At 37.8% G+C, this 25040-nt stretch overlaps 1 pseudogene; it reads right to left on the reverse strand.

Moving 5' to 3' along the window:
* Positions 1-7773: 7773 nt before the first annotated feature.
* Positions 7774-23707, reverse strand: LOC126700885 (myrcene synthase, chloroplastic-like; annotated as a pseudogene).
* Positions 23708-25040: the final 1333 nt, after the last annotated feature.

Consider the following 25040-nt stretch of genomic DNA (forward strand, 5'->3'; position numbering starts at 1 on the left):
AATTTTTGATGGTTGAATAAGAGATCTTGAAACTCTCTTAAAAAAATATTAATTATAATAAATTATTTTTATTGTCTTATTAACATAATTATCTTAGTTTTAATAAATATACTTTAATTTTTTTTTTAAGAATTATAAAGCAACCCAACACCAAACAAATTTGAATAAAATTAGGTTTTATTTTTTTTTCTTAAATAAATTTTAAGTAAAATTTTCAGGTGTCTTTTCTCTAATTTGATTTTTTTATTTACTATATTTTTTAGAATACTAAATATTTTAACACACATACGGGAAGAGGGGAAAATGTCTTAAAGAAACTAATGGTGGTGTATATCCAAAAGGGCCTAACTATTGGATACACATCATAGATATTAAACTTTTTTTAACATACACTCATTTTCCAATGTGGGATTAACCTACATTTTTTTATTTTGAGAATACTACGTATTTTCTAATTCTTCTTAAAATATGTCTCATATATATATATACACACACACACACACACCTTTTCACAAGCTTTTTGATTTATTGCGTGGATTAATGACTAATAAAAATTATGGTTTTTTTTTTTTATTTGTTAAAAGACTAATAATAATATAATTGAAGTAGAAGCTCAATAAATGATTAAATTTCTTTTTTAAGTAAGCAAGTGAACCTTCTCTAATTTTTGTATGATGTCCCTCAATTTTAATAGAGTGTCCCTCAATTTTAAGAAATAGTTTGTAATTTTTTTTAAGGGAAAATTATATTTTACCATCCTAAACTATTTATTATATTACACCTTGCAACCTAAACTTCTTTTTGAGTGCACATTCTTCATCTTAAATTATAACTCTTGTTATACTTTGCACCCCAACGTTAAATTTGCTGTTAACGTGAATGGAAATTCAAAATTCATGATGCAAAGTATAATTAAGATCATAATTTAAGGTGGTAAACTTAATTTCTTCTTTATTTTTAAGGGATTGAGAAGATAAGTAATATGGTCTTTTCATATAGTGTCATATTTTTTTTATCTAAGTTGACAGTAAATTTGATATTGGGATGCCAAGTGTTATAAAGATCATAGTTTAGGATGTAAAACGTGTATTTGAAAAATTTAGGGTGTAAAGTATAATCGAGGTATAATTTAGAGTGGTAAAATGTAAATTTTTTTTAAGCTAACGAGTACGCAATTTTTTTTAACCCAATTGCATTGTCACATAGATAATGACTAATGAGTACGCAACAATCACGTTTTAATTTGGTTTTTACTTCTCTGTCAATTGTTAATATTTCAATTCCTCATTCAAAGCTCATGGGTCCACTATAGTAATTAGCAAGAACAAAGATTTTGTTATGATTAGGTAGATATTTCTTCTAAAAAAAAAAGATTAGGTACAAATATTTCTATCTAACACTAAGCTTAGAAATTCAACTGGGTTACCTACTGCCTCAGCAATAACAATCTATAGATTGAATCTAGAGTCCCACTAGGAACTGTGTAAAATGGATGAGGTGGGGAGCTTAGCATATTAGCAAGGTGCAGGAGTAGACACCAACAGAAAAGGATTGGTGATAGGAACACTTAAATACAATGGGAATGACTTAACTATTTGCACATGAGATAAGTAGCACTGTTTGATTTGTTTGTGGATTAGTGAACCTAAGAGAATACAGTGATTGAGATGTAATAAACTATCTGACAATGTTTATTTATCAAAAAAAAAAAAAAAAAAAACTATCTGACAATGCAAATTCTCTTCTAACAACTTGGTCTAGGGTTGAATCTAAAGGAAATCCAAGATGGTTGAATAGGCCCTTCCCCCTGATGTTCTTTGAATCACTATACTCTTTTGTCATCTTATGGCATGCCAACTTTACCTTAATGAATGTCCCAGTTATGAAAGCCATTCAATATTCTTTTTTTTTTTGGGTGAAAATTCATAGCTGCAGATATAAGAATAATAAAGCCAAATGTTATTAACTTCATAGTTAGGTGAAGAAGTTTAGTGGCTCAAATTGATACTTTAGTAGAATATATTTTATTATACCACAAATAACTAGGTTTTGTGTGTGTGTGTGTGTGTGTGTGTGTGTGTGGAAGTATATTCAATTGGAAGAAATTAGATCTTCCGTGTTTAATTCAAGTAGCGTCATGTGGATACTTTGATTTTTCTGAATCAAGAAGAATAAAAAAGATGGAAATACAAAGAAATTTCCATTACTCTATCTTATTTGTTTGGTGCTAAATTATAAGTTGCTTAATGTTGGAAATTTTACCCCTTGAGCATCTTATTTATATAAGAAAGGATTTGACCTTTGATCTAATGTAGTTCAAGAAAGACTGGATTTGTTTGGATACAACAAACTTGAGAAGGAAAAGGTTTGAAAAGCAATGTTAGATTTTCATATTCATCTATTCTTTTTTATTTTTTCATTATTGTTGGCTCAATCTCCCTTATTGATTGGTTCTTCTACTCTTCTATCTTGCTTTAGAAAACAAAATACTAATTTTTGGTTTTATGTGGATTCCTTTATCACGAGTCATGGAAGTTGCAACTATCATGGCCATGCTTTTGCACATGGAGGGGTAAGTCCATATGACTTCGGTTTTATTAATTTTTTCTTTTTTATCTATCTTCTATAGTAAGGTTAGCAATATGATCATCAAACCAAGTGACCTAAAACAATGAAATAAATATGACTCTAGGCTTACTTTTTCTTGAAGATTTTCAGTTTTTTTTTTTTTTTTTTTTTTTTTTTTTTTCAATAGTCATTATGTAGATGAAGTTGAAATGACATTTTGAAATTTCCTAATAAATCAAATTCAATTCTTCAATCAAATTATTTGGGGAAAATTTTGAATATACCTTATCTGAAAGGAATAAAAGTTTAGATTATCATTATTTTTTTGGCATCTTGATATTTTTAATAATGAGAATAATGCTGCCAATGCAGCAGCTGTTCTTGTGGGCACGGTTGGCCCCAAAAGCCAAATTCTGCTTTGGAGATGTAATGGTACTTTTATTTACACTGTTGATGATTATATAGTTTGTTTTTGGTGGTGAAAGTTCTATATTTAATTCAATTGCAAAATTTTAGGCATGTTTAGTTTTACTTTATGATTTTTAGTACATGGGTTGAATGCCATATAATTTGTTGTTTTGAATATCACATAGGTAATAAAGGAAGGGTCATGCTAACAAGTGCCCTTAGAGCATTGGTTAAGAATCCAGTTAAAGAAAGTTTTTATGGGAAAAAAAAAAAAAAGCAATTAATGTTTTGACAGCTTTTTTCATTTCTCATAAAAATGATGTCAAAACTTTTCTAAAATAGATTATTAACCAATGCCCTAAGGGCATTCGTTAGCATTTCCCATAAAGGAAAAGTAAATATTGAGGCTTTATTACATGCTTGTAGCATTTGCATGCATATTTTGCAGTGGGATTTTTGAGTCTTAGATCCATATTTGATATCGGTAAAATCTTAGAATCATATTATATAGTTTGAATATATATACATGTATGGGTGCGTGTGTGTGTCTTAGACCAAATTTGCATGGATACTTTGGAGACGGATGTTTGTGTCTTAGATCCTAAATTGATATTGCTAAGATCTTAAAAGTATATCATTTAGTATGAATATTTATGTATGTATTTATGTGTATGTTTGTGAGTCTTGGTGCTAGACCCAAAGAAAGTGTATGTAGGAATTTCCATCTTGGGTAGAGGATCAATTGGAGTTTTTGATTTGGATGATGAGCAATCAAAGAGGAAAGTGAATGGTTCAAATAGAAGCAACAAAACCCCAGGGGAGAATTCAAAGGGAAATCACCTCAGCAAGTTGCAATATACTACACACGAGGATTCAGATGTGAGAAAGTTTCAAGTTATTTGCTCAGCAAAGGATTTTTTTTTTCTAATTATTTGTTTTGTGTTATTTTACAAGGTGAACATGTATTATCAGCTTATGTTCAAAATGTAATACCAACTTTCTAATTATTTGTTCATGAGTAAGTTACAAACACAAATGTTCTAACTTTGTATTAGCTTGAACCACATAACATGTCTAAGTGTTTCAACTAGCAACTTTATGGATGCTATTGTACCAAAAAAAAAAAAAAAAAACCCTTAATGGACACTAAAACATGTTCTATAAGCTTGAGCTCACATAATTCATAGCAAAAACTACTCAAATAAATCATTAACCCGTGCATCGCATGGGTTGGCAACTTGTTATATATATGGGTTTTACTAACGTATGCTCTCAGGGCATACATTTATCAACCAAATTTAAAAAAAAAAAATTATGAAAAAAAAAAATTATTAACTTTTTTTTTAACAGTTTTTTCTATTTCCCATAACATATTTTCAAAAATGAATGATTAATATATATCATAACCGGACTCTATATTTACAATTATAAAAAGGATACTAAAAACGAGATCCCAACCCCAACAACAACAATGTGGTCTTTCCCAAGACATAGGATAACTTATGATTGTGAGTGAGATTGAAGAAATTATGGGAACATCTTAAGAGAAGCATGCTGTGCTGTCCATGTGTTTTTGCTTCTTTGGGTAAGGCCAAACAACCAATTATTAGCTTGAAGAAACTTGAGTACTCTAGTGCAGTATAGGAGATATAATAAACAGTTAACAAGAAAGCGAAAGGGAAAAAATGGAAATGGCTCCAATTTCGGATATGTTAGCACAAACTACATGAGCCTCAGTTTTTTCTAATTTTATTTTTTATTTATTTATTAATATTTATTAATTACATATATATTATATATCAATTTTTTTATGAGCCTTTTCAGATATTCATTGACTAAGAACAAATAATAATAATATGTTTAGTTAAGAGCCTTGTAATCCAAATAGTCCACACCTTCTAATCAATTTAAAGAAATATTTAAAGTTCAAAATTCTTCCACCTCAATTACTAAATTATCAAAAATAATAATAATATAATTAAAGTAGAAGCTCATAAACTATTAAAGTTTTTTATTTAAAGCTTAAGTTTGTAATTAAGGTACTATTTGGGTTTTGTGTTTCCATCACCCATAACTCAAAATATGTGGATCCCATTGCTAAGAAGTCTGTTTGGCATTGTTTCCAATTTTTGTTCCATCATTAAATTCTCTGATTTTTGAGTGATGAGTTATAAAAACTGAAAACACATTTTAGGTGTTTTCAGTTTCCAAAACTCAGTTTTCATGGCATTTTTGTAATTAAACCCACAACTTTTGAAATTTCAACCGCCATGTTTGACTTTTTGGGTTTTTTTTTTTTTTTTTTTTGAAACAAAGTCACTGAGGGATGAGTGCCAAACGGGTGGGGCTAGGGAAGTTTGGGCATTTTAAGTGATGAGTGACGAAAATTGAGTGAAGAGTGATGAGTGATAACCAAAAAAGAAAACAAAAACCCAAACAGCCCGTAAGTATTCAACTACTTCGTTTTTTTTTGGATGAGAGAGTACTCAATTACTCGCTTTCCTATTACGGTATCGACCCCGACCCAAAGTATCTGGATGAGAGAGTACTCAAATACTTGCTTTCCTATTATGGTATCGACCCCGACCCCAAAGTATCTGTAGTGCCTGTCCTTCTCCAATGTCCTACCATGTGAAAATATCTAGCTACTGTAGCTAGCGATAGCTGCCAATTGCAATGGAATATCACTTTGATAAATGAGAACAGAACAATCATTCAGCAAAATGGATAAGATTATCCTTTTCATCATTTTTTGTTGTTGCGTAATCTTATCCTTTTTTTTTCCTATCAAAAAAAGGATAAGATTACGCAACAAGCAACACTTCTATTAAATATAATTTTTAACAAATATCCACTTCCGCTTAACTTTCCGCATTGTTTCATTCAACAATTTCATCATTGTTTCCATGTTTAAAGCAATCTTGTTACATCCAACCAATCTTGCAAAGTGCAAGAAAATCTTTCTAGGGCCAAGCTAAATGCTATAACAAATTTTTATAAAAAAGGAGTATTACTATTATATAATTAACTTTAACTTAACAATGTTGGTTCTTATTTTCTTTCAGGTCTGTAATGATTTTGAACTTAATTTTTTAGCCAATTTTTTCTATACTTATAGGTTTAAGCAATCGCTCAAAACTCATTCTCATATCTATAATTGTAATCTATGATCATGTTCAAAGAAATAATATCTATTAAGTTTGTATTTTTGTACAGTTTTAGTAATTTGGATAGAGAATTGAGCAATGGCCTCCAAATTTTAAACAATTTTTCTTTTAAAATATGCATCAATTGTGAATGATTTCCTTCATTAAATTACTAACACCATTTCTCTCTCTCTCCTTTTTTTTTTTTTTTTTTTTTTTTTTTTTTTTTTGTGGTCACGTGTACTACTTTATCAAATATAACTATGTAATAAAAAAAAAATGGCAATAACAAACTTTAATTACTCAAACCATTTTCAATCAAAGAGATGAAAAGTGGGAAACTACTTTTATTAAATTTTCTTTCTAAAAAAAAAAAAACTTTTATTAAATTTAAATATGACATGAGGAAGAGCATGTCAACAGGAAGCCTTGGATATAAACTACATAAATAGTAGAACATTAAAAAGGGCAAGATGTGAACCACTAATTTATAAAAATATGGGTTTTTTTAATGTATGCCTTTAAGGCATACATTAAGTAAACCATTTTAGAAAACATTTTATAAAAAAATGAAAAAATTACTAACTTTTTTTTTTTTTTTTTTTTTTTTTTTTTTTTTTTTTTCTAGTTTTTTCAATTCTCTATAAAATGTTTTCAAAAATGGATGATTAATGTATGCCCTAAGGGCTTACATTAACCAGACCCTAAAAATATATATAATAAACAAAATCTGGGTCTATGATACACTATGTGGCATTGTCTACCTAACTAATACTTCACCAAAAGATTCAAAACAGACAGAGAGTGACAGAGATAAAAATAGAGAGAGTTCTCGGCAAATAAGAGAGAGAGAGAGAGAGAGAGAGAGAGATTGTTGCACCACTACCCATTGGTCTGGAGGGAGGTGGTTGCCAATCATTGATTGAAGATTGGATCAGAGTAGGGCAAATGAATGGGAGATACTGCATAAAGGAAGATTTTGTTATATTCCAATGTTTTTTCGATTTGTATTTTGAGGAATCTTGATTTGCAAGGGATTTCTTTTTTCCTCCTTACTTAGCTGATTTGGGAATTTGTTATAGATTTTTTTGGGTTTGGATTTGGAAATTTTTTGTTGAATTGAACTTGGGCCAGACACTTTTTTTTTGGGTGGGTCTTTGTATCAATGGAATTTTAAATTTTTTTTTTATTTGGACTTTTCTATGGAAATTTAAGATTTAAAGGAGACCAAAGCAACCAATAACTTTTTTCCTCAAAATTCTAGTGGGGGCTAGTTAGCTAATTTGCATATAAGTTACATGTAATTTATCAATTTTTTTTAATTATTTTTTTGCTACTACAAATGAAATTTTCAAAAAGCTAGGGGGGCCCATGACCCCCTTGGCCCCCCTCTAGCTCCGCTACTATGCACTAAACATATTTTCTGGTGAACTTGACCAAACTTTGAGCTTTGATACCAATTTGTTGTGATTTAAGGCTATAGGAAGTGCTTTCACATGAATAAAAAAAATAAAACAATCACTCAAGAGAATAATATTTAACATGGTTTGACTAACTCCAAGCCTATGTCCACGTACAATGCCAACTAAAATTCACAATTAATTATATGGATTACAACCACACTCAATCAAAACCTCACAAACACTCACAAACAATCACAAAACTCTCATAGACACAAACTAACTCACAAATCTCAAAGGTAATATGTAATACAATTGATGAGTTAAAACTTCAAATCTACATCCTTATATTTCAATAATTCATCATGTTAATCTTTATATGGTGGAATGGGCTGAACAAACAATGATAATAAATGATCCTTAGTTTCATGGTTTCCAACACCATGCCCATCTCCATTCTGGTATATGCATTGGGCCATCCTTCCAAGGTTGAATGAAATTTCAATAAATGTTTCAGAAAAGGGAGAAGTCACAAATCGTTCTTCATTCATCTTCTTCCATGTTGCACTAATCAAACACCTAATGTATTCACGAGCATCTTCTTCGCTAGCACCAGTTTCATTCATGTAACACTGGATTGATTTAGGAACATCGCCTCTTTTTAATTCATCCTGATATATATATATATATATATATATATATGTATATATATATATATATATATATATATATATAAAAGAAAAGATTGTGAGGGTTTGTGAATTATACGAAACGAAAGTCATGTTGATGAAACTCTTAGGATAGTTTGGTCTACATACTGTAGATGTTCCAAGATCATCTGCTAATCGCAAAATCATTGATGACAAACGAACTATGTTGGAGTACTCTTCCAAGCAATCTAGGGCTTCCTTTATTATGGGATTTGTGTAGGAAAAATAAGCATGCAATAGTATAGTTGGTGCTGCAATTGAAAAACATGCATTCTCAAGGTATTCTTGAAGTCTCGGTGTATACCCACTGTAGTACCACTTTGCCTCCAACAAATAAGCTTTACATAAATCTGCCCACTGAAAAATTTATGGTGGAACAATGAATTTAAGGTAGTATAACACACCATGTATTCAAGAAAAAAAATGTTAAGGATTAATATAGATGGATTTAGAAGTCAATTGCATACCTTTTTTTTTTTAAATATCGAATGATGTGGAATTCTTGTTCCTTTAGTATATCAAAAGCCATTTCATTAATTGAATTGTGTAGACCTAGGAAACATATCTTCATATAATTTGGGAGCCCATCCATTGAATTGATATCCCACCTAGAATCACAAAGAGCACACTTAAGTCTTTATGTCAAAGATAGCTTTGAAGCATTTGAGGCGTATTGTCATTAATACCAACCTCTCAACAACGTCCATGAAGAGCTCAAGTTCATCTATAGTTCCATACACATCATAAATATCATCTAAAACTGTAATGAGTACATTGATCTTTGTTGAGATTCTCCTACAATATCCAAAGTGAGGATGAAATGTACACCTCACTGTCCAGAAGAAGCTCTCTGTCAACCTATCCCTTGCAAAGCTTAATTTTTCTGCAATGCCAGTGCTCCTCCACCACCTTTATTTGAAAAGAAAAAAAAAATCAATTTTCTTTTTATATTGATGCATATATATTTAACCTTTTGAATTAGGTAAGTTAAACATAGCTTAACTTTTAAAATTTTGGCTATAACTAATTTAATTATGAGGGCCAGCATGTGCCTTCGATGAATTAGACAACTGCTTAAGCCCCAAATTTTAATCAATAGGAAATGAGTATTAATTAAACCTTTAAATATTAGTCAATAAATAAGAAGTATTTTTTTAAAAAGAGAAAATAATTTATAATAAAAAAATCTCCATATTATGATAGTCTCTCCATTTCCTCTATGTGAGAGATTTAGAGTGTAGAACATGAAATCTCTCTCAAATAAGCTGAAAATTCTCTCTTTCTCTCTTGTTAGGTTTTGAGTTTGTAATGTTAGCAAACCATGACAAAACATGACAAAAACTAAGTCTCATTAGTTTAGAATGGTCTACATTGAAGCCCAAGACAAAAAACTCAAGTTTGGGATAAAAACAAATGAGTTACAAGCTGGTTGGTTCGATTGATCGAAAGACAGATTCGATTGATCCAAAATTTCAGCAAAATCAGCAAACGTAAAAAGGCCATAACTTATTCGTTTGAAGCCCAAATCGCGAGCCGTTTTTTCCTGTATTTAAAGGACATTATAAGCTAACCCTAGGTGGGGTTTTGAGAGTTTTTTTTGAGAGATTAGAGTGCATCTGGTGCCTCTTTTGTAGATCTAGGATTTTGTACCCAAAAGCTCTCTTATGTCTTCTACCGGTGTTATTCCTTGAAAAATCTCAAGATCCGGTATTGTAGAAGTTGCTGCCTTCTCTTGTCATCAAAGGTGTTGATAATCTAAACCTTCAAGGGTGGTCTTGGAGTCACAAACAGGAGAGTTTGTGTTGCTAAACCTTTGAGTGGGATCTCAAAGTCACAAACGGGGGTGTTTGTGTTTTGCAAAGGCCAAAGAAAGAAGGAGTCCATGGATTCGGAGCTTGCACGTGGTTGTGTCAGTAAGTTCTACTGGTGGGTAGTAATAAGAAGTCGAGCGTGGGGGCTTGTAAGTCTTATTGTATGAACTTCGATTCTTTCTAGTGGATTTGCTTTTTACCTTGAGGATAGCTAGGTTAAATCCTCCCCAGGTTTTTTTACCGGTTTGGTTTTCCTAGGTTATCATATCGTTGTGTTATTTATCTTTCCGCTGCTATGCATGATATGATTGTTTGATTGTGATAACCTAGCTAGACTTGTAATTTGGACTAAGTAATCACTTAGCTAATTACCTAGGTTAATCTGATTGTGGTTTTAAGGGGTCTAAAACTAACATCTCTCACTCTCTCAACAAAGAAAATCAAAAGACCGAAAAGAAAAAAAAATTCCAAACCTTATAGCTTACGTTCATACCTTTCTCTCTTCTTCTTCTTCTTCTTCTTATTTATTTATTTATTTATTATTATTATTATTATTTTTTTATAAATCGAATTTCAAATTTTTAATATATAGTAGTCTACAATAAGATATTTTTCATTTTTAAGTAATATTGCAGTTGTTAATGAAAAATTAAGTTTTATAAAAAAAAGAAAACATCAAATAAATATATGACTAATTACTAATAAATAAATTTTTAATAAAAATTTAATTAGAGATATCAAAAATATTATAGTTGGCAACTTGACATAACCTTAATACAAAGATTTTATTACTAATTTTTATATTAATGAATTGATATTTAAATATATAAATTGCTCCAATTTAATTTTGGTCTTAGGCCCCATAATATATATTGGGTCGGCCCAGTAAATTATTTGTTCATGTTGCTATCAAATTTGATTTTAATTTTAGTATTTATTAGTTTATGCTTCAATTTCTATATAATATTCCTTCCAAGGGTCATTAATGTGTAAAATATGTTATCAATGAAGAATTATATCAAATGAAGCTTAAATTACAAAATCAAAATTAACAAGCTTTTTACCTTGACACTTGTTTGAGATCTTCTTGGTGGGTTGCTTGCAACATGTTGAAATCTAGTTCTGCAAGCTTAAGCAAGGTAGGGTTCATATCTTCTTTGCTCCTATATACATCAATGAACCATCTCGCTTCCACCCTTAGTATCCTCCAATGTAGTGGAAGCTCCAAGGCATGGCTCACTACAGTAGAAAGATTTTGATCTTTATTCTGCTTTACAAATTCTTGGAGATGCTTTTTTGAGAAATCTCTTGCTTCGTCCAAGATATTTTCACTTTCTATCGAAAGGAATGAAGCTTCATACAAGGCTAGCATTCCCTTGGTATCATCACAAAGACATGCCTTCAAACTTCCTCTCTCCATGAAACTATTAAAAACTTCTACACGCAGCAATCCAACAGTGATTAACAGGTGTTTGAAGGGTACAAGAAGCAAGTTATTGAATATTAAATGTTTAATTATGAGGTGTAATTTGATTTTTTTTTTATAATTAAACTTTATTTATTATTCATTGGTACACCTAAACAATCTCTCAAGGAAGTTTTTTTTTTTTTTTTTTCTTTTCGAGAATGAATCTCAAGGAAGTTGTATATATTTATTTTGTTATTTGTGTAAGAGCTAACATTAGTAGGAATAGTAAAAAATGACATGTCAATTAAGAAAGTAACAAAGAATACAACTTTGGATAGAATAGAATGATGAAAAAAAATATATGTGGTTAACCTTGATTAATTTGTTAGGATCATAGCCAACCCTAAAAAATTTGAGACCAAAGCATGGTTGTTGTTGTATTTGTGTGTTGGTTAACTTTAATCTCTAAAAATGATGTACACACACACACACACACATACCTTAATTTGTGCACATTTGGGATTTCTATTAAAAACATGACTAAATACAATTTTGACTGTTAAAGTTTGAAACTGTTTTCATTTTGACCCTTTACATTTCAAATTTTTCATTTTGGAAATTTATATTTTATTATATTTTCATATTAGCCATGTAATCTATTTCCATTTGCAATTTGACCATCCATTATATATACATATATACACACACACATATGTGCGCGTCATACCAATTAGAGTCCAAGGACTTTTGGGTTCCCACAATCCAACCCACTAAGGGCCATATGTTCTCTTGTGAGACCTACCCATCACCCTAGCAGGCAAAGTGGGCATTGATACCAATCTATCATAACAAGAGAAAAGCTCTAGTTACATTTGTGATTACACCCCAAAATGACTATAATCAAGTTACATTTGTGACTCATTGTGGTTATTTATAAATGCAACACACAAGATCTACCTAGTAAACATTTGATGTAGGACTTAAAGCACACTTAACCAATCCAATTGAATGAAATTCGCAAAATTTGGGGTATCACCTCTTAATGGTTAGATTATTAATACAAGTGGAGAGCATGAACAATATAAAAACAATATAAAATATAAAGGACAAAAGGAAAAAAAAAAAAAAATATATATATATATATATATATATATTTATGTATATAATGAATACTAAAATAAGGGTCAAAAGTGCACTATAATTCAAAAATATTGGTTAGTTATAACTTATAAATATCAATTTCTTTCCTAATTACCTTCAGACACACTATATCCATGTTGTCTAAATAGACGAAATTTAAGAGCCGTGGCATATAAATTCTCCTTCTTCCACAAATCACCACCATGATTATTGTTGTATAGACCTTCCAATATTCTCTTCGTTTCACTCTTAAAGTGATAAGACAATCCTAGTCTTTGTAAGGTATCTATTAGCTCCAATTGCTCTAAAGGATCCATCACTTTGTGAAGTATCATCCTCACTTGTTCCTTCAACTTGTTAACTTGCCCAAAGTACTCTTCTCCCTACATCACAATATTATAATTAAGGTTTTATTAATATGTACCTTTAGGGCATACATTAGTAAACTATTTTAGGAAATTTTTTTATAAAAAAACAAAAAAGTAACCAACTTTTGTGACAACTTTTTCAATTCTCCATAAAATGATTCCAAAAATGGATGACTAATGTGTGTCCTTAAAACATACAATAATCGGATCCTTATAATTAACATGAACCCAGTGATCAGTTTCCAATAATAATTCAAGTACTAATAAATCTAACAATGAAATAACAATACTGATGAGGATAAAATGTGGACAAAAGCGACGGTACAAGTTTTGGACATGGGTGACGGGATGGTTTTTGCCGTCGGCATTCTTGAAGGGCTGATGGAGAAATAGAGTGAAGAAGCTCCACATGTAGAGTACCGTGACGCTGGACGTCCTGAAGCTGACGGTGCCTAATCTGACGGAACAACGAATACTGACGGTGTCAGCCATGAGATGCGTGATCGCCACGTTTGCGTGTGTAAGTAAACAACTTGCTCCCCACGCCTCACGAAATCTAAGGATTCCTATATGGAAAGAATCCCGCAAAATACGCCCAAGAGGACTTCTATAAGGAAAAGACTTTTACTCCAAGGAAAAGAGGGAGAACCCTACTACTATAAAAACCATACTCCCTCACAAACCAAGGTACGCATAATTTACCCTCTCTAGCACTCTAGAGCAGTGAGAATAGTTCTAACTTGACCTTCGGAGGGTGTTTGGCCGGTACCACACCGGTACTCCTCGCTAGGTTCTTCCTTTTCGTTGTGCAGGTACCATTGGCGACGTACGAGGAACGTGTGACTCACTGGTGGTATTTTTTGGCATCATCAGTTGGCGCCGTCTGTGGGAACGAGACGTAGCACATTCTCGCTTCCTAGACAGAAGAGTTACATGGTACTCACTCGCTCAATGGCGACCACCAACGACGTTCAGGAAGAAGAAGCCCCTACGACTGCGCTTGAAAGGCAGGTGAGGACACTCGCCACTGCCGTGGAGCGCCTCACCAAACAAAACCACGACCTAGAAGAGCAACTGAAACAGAAAAATGCAGCTCCCAACAACCAAGGAGCAGATCAAGAAGGAACCAGCGCCGACAGAAGAAACCAAGAAGGACCCTAGGCCAGTAACGCCCCGAGCAAACCAGAACGACAGAACACAAGCATCCCCTCCCTCGCAGAAACCACTCCGCCACTTGTTATTGCGGAGATGCAAGCCATGAAGGAACAAATGGAGGTTATGATGAATGCTCTCAAGGGACGAGTATCCAGCGACCTTGACGACCTTGTCAACCGAACTGACTTGCCGTTCACCGCCACCGTCAACTCCTACCCTTTACCAAGTAAGTTCCGCATGCCACAGATAGACAGTTATGACGAGGTCAAGGACCTACTGGACCACCTGGAGACCTTCAAGACCCTAATGCACCTTCAAGGAGTAGCGGACGCCATCATGTGTAGGGCCTTCCCTACAACGCTGAAGGGCACAGCGAGAATTTGGTTCAGTCGACTGACACTAAACTCCATCAGCACCTTCAAAGAACTCAGCGCTCAGTTTACCGCACACTTCATTGGAGGCCATTGATACAAGAAGTCTACGGCTTGCTTGATGAGTATAAAGCAGTGAGAAGATGAAACTTTAAGAGCCTACATCTCCCGCTTCAACAAAGAGGCACTCTCGATCGACGAAGCTGACGATAAGATACTTGTTGCGGCATTCACGAATGGCTTGAGGAAGGGCAAGTTTTTTTTTCCCCTATACAAAAACGACCCAAAGACCATGTTGGAAGTACTTTATCGCGCCACAAAGTATATGAACGCTGAAGATGCGCTGTTAGCTCGGGAAGAGAGGCCTAGGAAAAGAGAAAGGCAGGAAGACAATCGGCAGGACCAAGGCCAAAAGAAGGCAAGAACCGCAGACCGAAGGGACGAAAGGCGCACTAAGCCCCTGGGAGGAAGGTTCACGAGCTTCACTCCGCTAACAGCCCCGATAGATCAAGTCCTTATGCAAATTAAGGACGAAGAGGCTCTGACGTTCTCGGGAAAGCTGAAAAGTGACCCCAACAAATGTTCCCGGGACAAGTATTGCCGATTCCACCGCGACCACGGCCACGACACGGCCGATTGCTATGACCTCAAGCAGCAGATTGAGGCCCTTATCAGACAAGGAAAGCTGCAGAGATTCGTTAGCAAGGAGAAAGCGGATCCCCCCGCACAAGACCAACACCCCTGACGGGACAATGAGCGACCGAGGCCCCCTATCAGGGATATTAGGATGATCGTAGGAGGAACGGGTGCCGCCGGGTCATCCAAGAAGGCCCGCAAGACCTATCTTCAGATGGTACAAAATGTTCAGCTGACGGGAGTCGCGCCAAAGATAGCACGGAGAGAAGGTCCCGTAATCAGATTCTCAGAAGAAGATGTGCGATGCCTTCACCATCCACATGACGATGCACTCGTCGTCAACTTGCGTGTAGAAGACTGCAATATGCACCGGGTGCTGATCGACAATGGTAGTTCAGCAGATATCTTGTACTACACAGCGTTCCAGTAGATGAGGATCGACAGGGAGCGATTGGTCCCAACAAATGCCCCGCTTGTAGGCTTCGGCGGGAGCCAGGTATTCCCACTGGGCGCAGTCACATTATCCGTAATTGTGGGTGATTACCCTCAACAGATAGCCAGGGACGTGACATTCTTGGTAGTTGATTGCTCGTCAGCCTACAACGCTATCCTCGGGCGACCCACGCTCAACTCATGGAAGGCGGTAACTTCCACCTACCACCTGATGATAAAGTTCCCAACTGACTACGGAGTAGGGGAGCTGCGCGGGAGTCAGATGGCCACGCGCGAATGCTACATAGCCATGATGGAAATGGAGGATCAGGTTCAGGCCTTAAGTATAGAAGAGCACCGGACGGTAATGGAGCCAGTTGAGAAGTTAGAAGAAATACCCCTTGACAGTTCCGATCCTAGCCGGACGACCAAAATTGGAACGCTCGCTAACCCCACGGTCCGTCAGGAGCTCATAACCTTCCTCAGACGCAATCGAGACGTATTCGCATGGGGTCATGAAGATATGCCGGGAATAGATCCTTCAGTCATGGTGCACAGGTTGAATGTATCGCCCGCCTTTCCACCTATCAGACAAAAGAAGAGGGTGTTTGCCCCCGAGCGAGACCGGGCCATAGCAGAGGAAGTCAGAAAGCTATAGGAAGCGAGCTTCATTAGGGAAGTATACTATCTCGACTGGTTAGCAAATGTAGTAATGGTCAAAAAAGCGAGAGGGAAATGGTGGATGTGTGTGGACTTCACCGACCTTAACAAGGCCTGCCCCAAGGATAGCTACCCCCTCCCGAGGGTTGATGTCCTAGTAGACTCTACGGCTGACACCAGTTGCTGAGCTTCATGGACGCTTTCTCGGGGTACAACCAAATCCGAATGCACGAAGCCGACCAGGAGAAAACATTGTTCGTGACCAGCCAAGGCCTCTTCTGTTACAAGGTCATGCCCTTCGGCCTGAAGAACGCAGGCGCAACGTACCAAAGGCTCATGAACAAAATGTTCGCGCAACAGATTGGGAGGAATGTCCAGGTCTACGTAGACGACATGCTAGTCAAAAGCCGGAGGGAGGAAGATCATCTAGGAGATCTCAAAGAAACATTCGACACACTTCGCTCCTACAACATGAAGCTCAATCCAGGGAAATGTGCCTTTGGAGTGACGACAAGAAAATTCTTAGGATTCATGGTATCTCAAAGGGGAATCGAGGCAAACCCGGACAAGATCCGGGGCATTATGGATATGGCACCACCAAGAAATGTGAAGGAGGTGCAAAGCCTCAATGGAAAGATAGCGGCGCTGAATAGGTTCGTGTCAAGGGCGACGGACAAATGCTTGCCCTTCTTCCGAACATTGAAGAAATCCTTCGAGTGGACTGACGAATGCCAGCAAGCCTTCGAAGAATTGAAGGCTTACCTCTCCTCCCCACCATTGCTAAACCCGTCGCAGCCAGGAGAAGAGCTTTTTCTCTATCTAGACGTCTCCCCCGCAGCCGTTAGCGCGGCCTTGGTCAAAGAAGAAGAGAAAGTGCAAAAACCCGTGTACTATGCAAGCCGAGCGCTTCACGGTGCCGAAGAAAGATACCCGCCCATGGAAAAACTTGCCTTCGCATTAGTTACGGTAGCCCGTAAGCTTAAACCGTACTTCCAAGCTCATACGGTAAACGTCCTGACTGACAAGCTTTTACGATGGGCAATGAGTAGCCCCGAGGCCACGGGACGATTGGCGTTATGGGCTATAGAGCTGAGCGAATTTGACATTCAGTATCGCCTGCGGACCGTCATCAAGGGACAGATCGTCGCCGACTTTATAGCTGAGTTCACTCATGACGAAGACAAGGGGGCAGCAGAGTCCCCTCAATGGAGTATATATACGGACGGATCGTCCAACAGGCAAGCCGCAGGGGCCGGCATTGTGCTACTATCGCCCGAAGGAGACACCATTGAATGTATGGTCCGTCTCGACTTCCCTGCCACCAACAATGAATCGGAGTATGAGGCTCTGATAGCGGGGCTCGACCTCGCCAAAGCAGTAGGAGCCGCGAGGGTAGTCATCTACTGCGATTCACAGGTCATCACTAACTAAATAAATGGAGACTACGAGTGCAAGGGCGAAAAGATGAAGAGGTACCTTGATGAAGTAAGGGCGAGAGTGGGTGACCTAGAAGCCAAAGTCGTCCAAATTCCCAGAGAAGAAAACGAGAGAGCCAACCGTCTCGCGAAGGCCGCTTCAGCTGAACAAATGGTCATCCCTGGTAATGTACTCTCTTTTGTACAACTTTCCCCGCTAATAGATCTCAGCAACATGCAAGAAATATGCTCCGACAGTAGCTGGACAGTGCCGTTAGTTTCATACCTAAAAAATGGGGTCTTACCAGATGAAAAGGAAGCCGCAAGGAAACTTAAAGTCCAGGCGGCGAGGTTCGTCTTGATAAAAGATGTCTTGTATAAAAGAGGTTTCTCCCGACCATATCTGAGATGCTTGGGTACGGAAGAGGCAGACTACGTCATGAGAGAAGTACATGAAGGAATCTGCGGAAACCACTCAGGGTCTAGATCGTTGGTACACAAGCTTGTGCGAGCAGGGTACTATTGGCCCACCATGCAGAAGGACGCCGAAGCCTATGTCAGGGCCTGCGACAAATGCCAAAGGTTCAGCAATATTATTAGACAACCAACCGAAGAGCTGACCTTGATGACGGCCCTATGGCCGTTCGCACAGTGGGGATTAGATATTATGGGACCATTCCCTACAGCCGTACGACAGCTGAAATTCCTGGTAGTAGGCATCGACTATTTCACAAAATGGGTGGAAGCTGAAGCTATGGCAACGATTACAGAAAAGAACGTGCGGAGCTTTGTTTGGAGATGCATCATATGCAGGTTTGACATTCCTAGAGTCTTTGTCTCGGACAACGGGAGACAATTCGACAACGACCCCTTCCGGGATTTTTGCTTACAGTTAGGAATAAAGAACCACTACTCCTCCCCCGCCCACCCTCAAGCTAATGGACAGGTCGAAGTCACGAAGCGATCCTTGCTCAAGATTATCAAGACTCGGCTCGAGGGGGCAAAGGGTATATGGCCCGAAGAATTGCCAAGTATACTATGGGCATACAGGACGACGGCAAGAACACCCACAGGAGAGACACCGTTCCGACTGACGTACGGAGGCGAAGCAGTCATCCCGGCCGAAGTTGGACTCACAAGCTACAGGGTGCACAACCATGATGAGAACAAAAACGATGAGGCTATGCGACTACAGCTCGACCTAGTGGATGAGATCAGAGCAGCAGCAGAACAAAGGCTCGCTAGGTACCAGGACCGCATGGCCAAACACTACAACTCTCGAGTCCGACATAGAGACTTCCAAGTTGGAGACCTTGTTCTTAGAAAGGTCATGGGTGCCGCTAGGGACCCTACTCAAGGGAAACTCGGCCCCAATTGGGAAGGACCTTACCGAGTTACGTCGTGGCAGAGAAAATGTACTTACCACCTGGAAACATTGGAAGGACAGAAGCTACCACACCTATGGAACACCGAGCACCTACGAAAGTATTACCAATAGGAGCGGCAGCGTGAAGACCGACCTATTTTTTATTCCAGCAAACTTTAGTTTTACTCCTCAGATTTATCATTTACTTTAGTTTTTTTTGCAACAAATACTTTTTAGCCCGAAGGGCAGGATTCGGTTTTAATTACTTTTATTTAAATGCATGGCAATAAGAGGAGTTTATTCAAAAATTGCTGAAGTATCTATTTTTTCTACGGTCCACTAATTTCACATCCCAAAACGACTAAGTCCATAACACACGGACTAAAACTGACGGACCAACAAAGATGTCAAAGACATCAAGGCCCAAAAACTGACGGACCAAAAAAGGTGTCAAAAGACATCAAGGCCAAGGTCGAGAAAATGACGGTCCGAAAAGGTTAAAAGCTAAAAAGCTGATGGTCCAATAAGATGAAGCAACCATCATATGGACAAGGTCCTCAAAACTGACGGTCCAACAAAGATGTCAAAGACATCAACGCCTAAAAACTGACGGACCAAAAAAGGTGTCAAAGATATCAAGGCTAAGGCCGAGAAAACGACGGTCCGAAAAGGATAAAAGCTAAAAAGCCGACAGTCCAATAAGATGGAGCAACCATCATATGGACAAGGTCCTCAAAACTGACGGACCAACAAAGATGTCAAAGACATCAAGGCCCAAAAACTGACGGACCAAAAAATGTGTCAAAAGACATCAAGGCTAAGGCTGAGAAAATGACGGTCCGACAAGGCTAAAGTTAAAAAACTGACGGTCTGAAGAGATTGACGACTTTAAAAAGGTGTGACCAACCAAGAGCTGTAAACCGACGGTCACGAAGCTGACGGGGCTCGGAGACTAGGCACGATGTCGTGCCAACGAGGGTTTCCAACAGTTCAAAGAACTGCCGTATTCCAAGCAGACGAGAATTTTTACCAAAATTTTGTCTAAGGTCATCATCAATAGAGAGATATAAAAGCTACGGAAATTAAACACATATGCAACTGTACATAAACGAAGAAAACCAAAAGGGCACTTAAACATTGTTTAAAATTACAACTGTTTAAAATTACAACTGTTTTCCAAATATTTAAAAAGCAACTGTTTTGTACATAGCTACAATGCAGCATAAGAACTAAGCAGCAGGAATGTCAGCAGGGTCGCCGTCAGCCTGATGGTCTTCAACATCCACAATCACGGCTGGAGAATCAGAAGCTGTAGGATTAGCAGCAGGCTGTGCCAGGACTACACTGCCGTCATGTTCCGGAGTAGGGTCGGGCTGAGCAGAGCCGTCGTCTCCATCATCCATGGTAATCTCAGACAAGTCCAGCTCCGGGAAGGCCGACGCGACCTGCCGAAGGCAATCATTGAACCTAGTGCCGTAATATTGAGCACATGAGTCAATAAAAGATTGCGACGCTTTGAAGTCTCTAATCGCGTCAGTCTCCGCCGTCTGTAACTTCTCCCCCAGAGCCATCACCTCTCCTTGGAGCTTGTCATTTTGACCGCTGACCTCCGTCAGTTTTTCCTTAACCTCCTGCAGCTCCTTGTTGAGGATACGGACGGCTTCCTTGTATTGAGCTTGCTGATTCAACAAGTTCGTATTATGCTTACGAACTCGGGTGACGACCCCTTCCTTCGCTGCACAACGGTCTTGAAGGGCCTTGACATGCACCAAGGCCTAAGAAAACATATCCGTCAGTTGAAAAATATACCAAAGCAAAGCAAAGCTTCCCCAAACAAAATTGTAGTAAACATACCCTGGTGAGGTCGAAGAGGGCTGACGCCCCTAGGTCTTCCGTCCCCACCTGGTCGCAAGGTTCAATGTCCGTCAGTTTTATTAGGGACTCAACCTCCTCGACGACATAGTCCTTGTGAGTCAGGAGACGGCAGGGGCCCTCGCTTACGGGACCGGTAGAGGTCATCACCCCCTTGCCCGCGCCATGGCTAGGCTTAAGAGGGGACTTCTCCTTCATTGGTTCGTCCCCAGGAGTGACGGCAACCTTTTTTGTGGGACGGCTATCACCCCCGTCAGGCTTCCTCTTCGTCACCTTAGCGACGGCCTTTGGGATTGACGAGGTCTCTCCTCCTGCCTCCTTATTTTTTCTCTCCTCCTTCTGACGAACTGCGGCAGCCCTTATCCGTTGCTTTGCAGATTCCATTTCTACAATACGAAGAAGACCGTTAGGGACAAGTGACGGGGAATGAAATCGACGGGATGAATAAAAGCTTACTCACGTCGGCGTGCAAATTCTTCCAACCTTCGAGCTGCCGCTGACGGTTCTGGACCCCCACAATATAAATGAAGGGTGTCAAGGGTGATCAAGTCCCTACACTTACGATCTTCCAAAGGGATTTCCAAAATCCGTTGGATAAACTCCTCCTGCTCGTCAGTTATGTGCGGACGGGTATAAGCTGAAAGAAACAAAAAGCAAGTGTTAGTAACGTCACTTCAAAAAGAAATAGAAGGAACATAGTCGACGGGATCAACCTGAGTCCTTGACAAAGGCCCAGGTGTTGTCAAAATAGCCGCGAGGCATCGTCGCCCACTCTTCCTGACGGCAGACCCAATCCGTCCCTTCCACAAAAAAGTACCTACTCTTCCAGTTCCTATTTGAATCTGGCATGTCCGATATAAGCCGTAACCCTTTCTCCCTAGCGTTGAAATGATATGTCCCCTTGGACGAGGCGATATGATGGGGCCTATAGCAATAAAAGAATTCGTCTAGCGTAAGCTGACGGTGTCCCCCACTAAGATTGCCCCATAGGATTTCAGCTCCTATAAAAGTCCTCCAGGCGTTAGGGGTAATTTGGGTGACGGATATGCCTAGGAAGTCTGCAAGTTGACGGTGTAGGGCCGTCAAGGGTAACCTAAGTCCCGCAGCAAACATGGCATCATACATGACAACGTCAGCTGTCCTCCCAGAGTAACACCTCTCGTCCTCTCTAGGGAGACGGATTGGGATGTGGTCTGGGATTTGATAACGAACACGTAACTCCCTAAAAACTTTACCACTCATCCTAGGTGAAAATTTATTGACGGCCCAATCCTTAGGAAGAATGAAGGGACGGTTATCTCCGGGACCCTCTGAAGTTCCTTCACTGGATCCCTCATCCCCGTCGCTCTCCTCTCCGTCAACATCCATTTCATCCCCAACATCTCCATCCCCTCTTTCCTCATCTCCCTCAGCCAAACTCTCATCAACGTCAGGAGATTGTGCCGACGTCTCTCTCTCTGACGGAAGGGAAAAGTCTGACTCATCTACAGAACCATAAGTCTCGTCGTAGCCCGCTCCTTCGTGGATTGACGACTCCTTACAAGACGCGTCACTTGACATCTGACTACTTACAAGTGACGGATCCAATCTAAGTACCTAGACTGACGTTCTCGCTAATGAGGCAAAAATAAAAAAGAGAGAGAAGAAAGAAGTGGAGATGAAAACTTACCAGTATGATGACTTTCTGGATGGCTCTTAGACAGTGACGTTTGGGCTAACGGACCAAAAAAAACTGACGGAATGCGAGCGACGGTCTCTCTCTCCAAAGGATCAGCAGGGTTGAAATAGTGGAAAATGAAGGGGAGGTGCTGCTTATATATGGAAAAAAGGGCACGGAAGACGAAGCGACGCCTCGTCAGAAGCAGAGCCAATAGGAACGAGCCACGTGTTCGAAGCATTAAATACAGATCCAGGTGAACGATATCCCAGCCCCTCTGGAAAACAACTCCATAACCCGTCAGTATGGAGACTGACGGAGTCATGGAGTAGGGGGCAAGTGATGAGGATAAAATGTGGACAAAAGCGACGGTACAAGTTTTGGACATGGGTGACGAGATGGTTTTTGTCGTTGGCATTCTTGAAGGGCTGACAGTGAAATAGAGTGAAGAAGCTCCACATGTAGAGTACCGTGACGCTGGACGTCCTGAAGTTGACGGTGCCTAATCTGACGGAACAACGAATACTGACGGTGTCAGCCATGAGATGCGTGATCGCCACGTTTGCGTGTGTAAGTAAACAACTTGCTCCCCACACCTCACGAAATCTAAGGATTCCTATATGGAAAGAATCCCGCAAAATACGCCCAAGAGGACTTCTATAAGGAAAAGACTTTTACTCCAAGGAAAAGGGGGAGAACCCTACTACTATAAAAACCATACTCCCTCACAAACCAAGGTACGCATAATTTACCCTCTCTAGCACTCTAGAGCAGTGAGAATAGTTCTAACTTGACCTTCGGAGGGTGTTTGGCCGGTACCACACTGGTACTCCCCGCTAGGTTCTTCCTTTTCGTTGTGCAGGTACCATTGGCGACGTACGAGGAACGTGTGACTCACTAGTGGTATTTTTCGGCATCATCAAATACAATATATTATGTACTAGGTATTCACTTCTTAGTGACTAAATGTAATCATAGTCCCAAATGGGAGGCTGGTAATCAGTTGATCGCCGAACAATATCAGTACTACTTGAAATTTTGCTGGAAACCTTGCATTGGACAGGACCAGAAACAAAGTCACTTCTGCTTGTTACAAGTGATTTGAGATGGATGGGACCTATAGATGGGAAAGCTGCTATTGGGAAATTGCAAGTAGGGAGTGAAACAAGTAGGTTGAGAGCCATTGACAAAGGCCTAATTTGATGAAGCTTGATATGGGATTTTGGCAGTTGATTTCTTGGATTTATATATTGCTTGGGAGATTCTCATCGGAATATATATCCATTATTATAATTATAATTTGCACCATGTTCAACATGTGGTAAAGTTCTGCATTATTAATACGATGTACAGACATGTACTGGCATGTTCAACATGTGGTAAAGTTTTGTAGTCATGCGTGCTGACCATTAATATCCGCTCTCTTCAAAAATAAATTTGTTACTTTAACACCAAAAAATTACTTTTTGCTACTTCAATATATCATTTTACAATTAAAATTTTTAAATTACATATTAAAAATTGTGTAAAATTTTTAAATTACATATTAAAAATCACAATTTTTGTCCCAACTATCTTCGTGGAAGACTCTATGAGTGGTGAAGAAAAATTAGTGGGTTCATGTAAAAGTGATAGACAACTAATTACAGTCTACCACTTAGGATAATTGTGACAAAAATTGTGAATTTTGATATTGTATTATATATATATATATATATATATATATATATTTAGTAAACTACTAGAAACTCTTTCACAATTTACCTCACATCATATTTTTTCCACCCTACCAAACATGAGATAGAAAAGTAGGAAGATAAAAAATGGGGAGTTGATGGAAAAGTGAGAGGATATAAAAAATTTTAATTTTCTCTTTAGGTGTTTGGTTGGGGATGAAAAAATTGAGAGATGGAAAACTATTTTGTTTGATTGAAAATGAAAATTAAATGATAGAAAAGATAGATTATATAAATTTACTTTCATGCCTCTATTATTATTATTATTTTTTTAAAAGTAACACATTATTTTTTATTAAAAAATTATATATAGATGGCCACTTCATTATTTAAAAAAAAAAAAAAAAAAAAACCAAACCAAACCAAATCAAAAGGGATGGAAAATTAATAATAAATAAAAATGGTAAACTACATATTTGGTTTCTATTTTTTATATTATATTTTAATTTAGTCTTTAACTTTTCGGTACTATGTCAATTGTGTCGACTTAGTCCATATTGTTATCTCTTGGATAAAAGTTGCTGACATGAAAAACGGTCAAAATAAAAAATTAGTTTATTGCTACATTAACGAAAACGAATTTTTTTATTTTTAACCATTTGCCACATCAGTAATTTCTGTTCAAAAGATAATGACATGAATTAAATTGATATGACACTGAAAGATTAGAAATCAAATTAACATAATTGAAAAATTATAAAATAAATTGAAATATGGTATAAATGATAGAGACTAAATACATAATTTAGCCAAATAAAAAAGATGACAAAAAAAAAAAATC

The sequence above is a fragment of the Quercus robur genome, chromosome 9, assembly GCF_932294415.1.
Source record: "Quercus robur chromosome 9, dhQueRobu3.1, whole genome shotgun sequence".
NCBI classification, from domain to species: domain Eukaryota; kingdom Viridiplantae; phylum Streptophyta; class Magnoliopsida; order Fagales; family Fagaceae; genus Quercus; species Quercus robur.